The sequence below is a fragment of the Drosophila rhopaloa genome, unplaced genomic scaffold (assembly GCF_018152115.1).
Source record: "Drosophila rhopaloa isolate 14029-0021.01 unplaced genomic scaffold, ASM1815211v1 contig_203, whole genome shotgun sequence".
Classification (NCBI taxonomy): Eukaryota; Metazoa; Arthropoda; class Insecta; order Diptera; family Drosophilidae; genus Drosophila; species Drosophila rhopaloa.
The window spans coordinates 970,014-975,262 of NW_025335088.1; positions in this window are offsets into that span (position 1 = coordinate 970,014).

Genomic DNA, 5,249 nt, shown 5'->3' on the forward strand with positions numbered 1-5,249 from the left:
GGATTCAAATGAAGTAATAACAAGAAAGGAAAGCTAACTTCGGGCGGAGCCGAATTTGATATACCCTTGCAGAATACTGTATATATTATATTCTCCAAAATTATTCATATGATGCATTCTTAATACTTATAAAATATCCCAACTTCCTAACTTTAAGAACACCAAAGTTATGGCATTTCCGATCGTTCAGTTATATGGCAGCTATAGGATATAGTCGGCCGATCCTTATGAAATTTGATAGGTCGGATTGATTGGCCAAAAATAAAAGCCATAGAAAATCCATACTTCCTAACTTTACAAACACCAAAATTATGGCATTTCCGATCAATCAGTTATATGGCAGCTATAGGATATAGTCGGCCGATCCCGGCCGTTCTGACATATATACTGCGTGCAAAGGAAAGAAGGGTGTGTGCAAAGTTTGAACTCGATAACTTTAAAACTGAGAGACTAGTTTGCGTAGAAACAGACAGACGGACAGACGGACAGACAGACGGACAGACGGACATGGCTATATCAACTCAGGAGGTGATCCTGATCAAGAATATATATACTTTATAGGGTCGGAGATGTCTCCTTCACTGCGTTGCACACTTTTGACCAAAATTATAATACCCTCTGCAAGGGTATAAAAACAAATATGTCGATATTTTCGGCATCTTTACCATCTCTACACATGTGTGCAACGTTATGGTAACCGTTGATTAAGAGAGATTGGTATTTAAGAAAGGAAAAAGACAACAAGCTTTGAGTTTTTAAATCTTTGAAGCTCGCGAGAACATAAATGTATTAAACAAAACGTGGAAAGAGTCATGACTACAAAGCACACAACTTTCCAATGACAACTTAGCTTTCGATATAGAAATGAGACAGCTGAGCCACATGGCGACCGATTATGAGAGTGTCAAGCAACTCGAATAAACTCGGGCGGAGTTGCACTGGTGAGGGGCTCCAACTTTGACCATCGCCGGACCCTTTTCGGAATTAAAAGGTAACCACTTAGACGTGGACGTATGCGGATATGCGCTCGTTGCGGAGAAAGCGGTACTTTCAGACGATACTACTCCAACCCACCCCTTGACTTCTGTTGGGATTTTGGCCTGTATGAGTGTTAATCATGTACTATGGGGTTTTTGACCACTTTATGTGGCATTTAGCCATTTTTTAAAAGTGCTCTAATTAAAAAAAAAATGCATTAATAGGAACGTATTAACAGAACATCAAACTGTTATGCCTCATACTCAAAATGTTAATACTTAACAGCATATGTTAGCAGAACAGCTGTAAAGTCAGCTGTTGCATCCGAAAGCACCTGCGCTAAGTTTGCAATTTTTTCGAAGCGTTCTGTGAAATGAATTTATTCGTGTAAAACATCATTTGAAAAGAAAAAAATAAATGGAAACTGATCTCACAGGTTTGTATTATATGTTAAATGTATTAATTGTTTTGTGCGTGTTTATACTAACATTTTGTCATTTTATAAATGCACCCTAAGCTGAATTTTGAGGAACAAATTTCAAATTTGGGAAGAGTTTTGAAATAGAAGTTTGCATTAGTTTTCAGTGCGTCCAAGTGTATGTTGTAGCGTTGTCAATTCTGAGCAAAAATCTGTTAGTCTTATTGTGCACTTTTCCGAAATATTGGTGCAATTTGAATTATTCTTAGATAACCTCACTTTCTCCAACGCCGACTTGGTTGCTGTTTGGAATAGCGAGAAGGGCCGGCTTAAGCAAGAAAAGGCTATACAATGTTTGATGAACAAATTATTTATAATATGAGGATCATTTTGATATGTTTGTCCTGTCAGTTTTGTCAATTTGGACAAATTCGAATCATTTTGCCTACAAACTGGCGAATTGATAGTCGATATGTATCCGTGGCTGCCGATAAGTTTTGAGTTTGATGAAATTTTTTCTTTTTGCTTTTGTTGCACTTATTATCATCCACTTTAATAGGCATGAAGCAACAAATTTCAGCTCATTAAATTTCAATAATTTTTTTTTAGTTTTAACCGATTGTTCATATGGGAGCTATAATATATTGTTTCCTGATCCGAACGATATGTGCCTAGGGACAAACAATGACGGTTGGTAAAGTTTCATGTCGATATCTCCAAAACTGACCGAGTTATTAATTAATTATTAATTAATGCCACAAAAACAGGTCAAAAACCCCATAGTGCCATGGAGTGCTGCCGACAAAATGCACCGAATGTACCTATGCTGGTAATGCCCCCCTTCTGGATCGGAGAATGGAACCGTTCGCCTTTGCTTACTTGGATGTCATCACCTTTATAGGTGCTACGGAAGAGCGTAATTTCGCAAATCTAAGAAATGGACGTTCTTTAAGCAGAAATTTGCTTATCTTGAACACGTGATTAGCGGCGACTAAGTTCAGACTAACCACGAAAAGGTGCAACTTGTGACTGTGTGGCTGAAAGAGGGACAGAAATGGACCTGGACACCCGAACAGCAGGCGGCTATGAAAGACATATACATGTTCAGATTTTGACCAAAGTTTGTGTTACAAACCGAAGCAACTGACGTCGGCTTGGGAGCGGTCCTGGCCGCGGAAAATGAAGGTCAGGAGAAGGTTATCGTGTCTCGGCATCATCTGGGTCATAGGAAAAATGCGGTGTTATCTTTCTCCATCTAGCTCTGAAGCGGTTGAATTCTATCGAGAGCCCTTCTGTCCGAACAGGCTTTAAAGCTACAAAATTTCCACTCGATATCGACGAGGGAAACTATCTATATCGAATGCCACCTAGGGCTTAGAGGGAGAGAAACGTCGATGTTCACGGACATAAATGTTTTCATTATTTTTGGTGAAATACATCGAAAGTCTAGTGCAACGGTCGGATACGATTTGGCCAGCTTTGCTAAATAGTCGTTCCGACCCACACGATGAAGCGGGAACAAGAAAATATTTGAGGCATCATCGGTAGAAATCTAAGATAACACAATTTGTTGCTAAATTGTTTATACATTCTTACCTCTTAATACGCAACTGGATCCCACTTTTCGGCCTGGTTTTCCTTCTCCACATATTGCATCAATAGGATTTTGGGTTCAAATTTTTTCTCATAAATAAAAATCGGGTTGGTTTCTCTGTTCGTTATCGTGGTATCTTCATGTAAAGCTTTAGCCGGTTAGTCAAAGTTGGATGGGCTGAGAAATACCACATTTTTATACCCTTGCAGAGGGTATTATAATTTTGGTCAAAAGTGTGCAACGCAGTGAAGGAGACATCTCCGACCCTATAAAGTATATATATTCTTGATCAGGATCACCTCCTGAGTTGATATAGCCATGTCCGTCTGTCCGTCTGTCCGTCTGTCTGTCCGTCTGTCCGTCTGTCTGTTTCTACGCAAACTAGTCTCTCAGTTTTAAAGCTATCGAGTTCAAACTTTGCACACACCCTTCTTTCCTTTGCACGCAGTATATATGTCGGAACGGCCGGGATCGGCCGACTATATCCTATAGCTGCCATATAACTGATTGATCGGAAATGCCATAACTTTGGTGTTTGTAAAGTTAGGAAGTTGGAATTTTCTATGGGTTTTACATTTGGCCAATAAATCCGACCTACCAAATTTCATAAGGATCGGCCGACTATATCCTATAGCTGCCATATAACTGATTGATCGGAAATGCCATAACTTTGGTGTTTGTTAAGTTAGGAAGTTGGGATTTTCTATGGGTTTTATATTTGGCCAATAAATCCGACCTACCAAATTTCATAAGGATCAGCCGACTATATCCTATAGCCGCCATATAACTGATTGATCGGAATAACTTTGATGTTTGTTAAGTTAGGAAGTTGGGATTTTTTATGAGTATTAAGAATGCATCATATGAATAATTTTGGAGAATATAATTTACAGAGTATTCTGCAAGGGTATATCAACTTCGGCTCCGCCCGAAGTTAGCTTTCCTTTCTTGTTAAAGCAAAGATCAAGGAGGGTAGCTATGCCTGGAATGGCTTGAAACTCAAAATCTTTTAGGTAATTCTAACCAATAGTATCTTTCGCAGTTTTCGGTCTATAATTCAAGTCCTTCATTTTATGATAAACCTAGTATATAAACGGAATTATAATAGAAACTGTCATGTAGGCATTGGTTGAAACTAATTGGCTTGCCAACCGGTCGGGTATTCCTTAAACTGGATTAAATAGAGACAAGACACAAGTTAAAATAAAAGGCACAATTAAGAGTAAAGCAAATGAGTTAAAATATTATTTTGTAATAACGGGATAGAAGTTGAAATGCAAATTATATGATAAAGATTGTTATAATTATTACATAGAACGCGAAAGGGCTCGTGCAGACAAAAATTTGATGTACATCGTGGCAAATTTTAGAGGAATATAATTTCGTGTTAGTCTAACAGGAACATTGAAAGTTAGGCGGTTTACAAGTTCTGCAGAATCAATATCACCTCTTATAAGATTTTTCATAAAAATAGTACCAAGCATTGTTCTACGATTTACAAGTGTAATAATCTACTCTGGTAGGAAGGTAGCCTTAAGTTTTGATCCCAGTTCAAACTACGAAAGGCAAATAGAAGAAATTTTTTTTGTACCGACTCAATACGGTCAATGTGCACTTGATATTGTGGACTCCAAACCGACGAACAATATTCCAAAATAGGACGGACAAGGGAGGTAAATAATAATTTGGTCGTATAAGGGTCATCAAATTCATTTGACCAACGCTTTATAAAGCCAAGAACACTCATGGCTTTGTTAACAGTGGACATTATGTGGCAGTCCAATTTAAGTTTAGGGTCCAGAAGAACACCTAAATCGTTAACGGAATATATACGGTCGAGTGGCGTATTTTCAAGAAAGTAACTAATAAACGTAGGAGTACCCTTATAAAAAGTCATAACGTTGCATTTAAGGTAGTTCAACTTTAAAAGGTTTTACTCACACCATTCATGAAAACAATCAATATCTGACTATAAGCTTAATCCCGACGCTATATCATTATATGATAAACAAAGCTTAACATCATCAGCATACATTAGTACACGAGAATGTGTTATGATAGAGGGAAGATCGTTGATGAACAAAGTGAACAGCAAAGGGCCCAGATGACTTCCCTGAGGCACTCCAGATGTCACGTAGATCAATTTTGAAACAGCATTATTGAATATAACCCTCTGAGTCCTACCATTCAAGTAATTTGAAATCCAAGTTAATAGATTACCAGGAAACACAAGCAGATCTAATTTGAATAAAAGAAGAG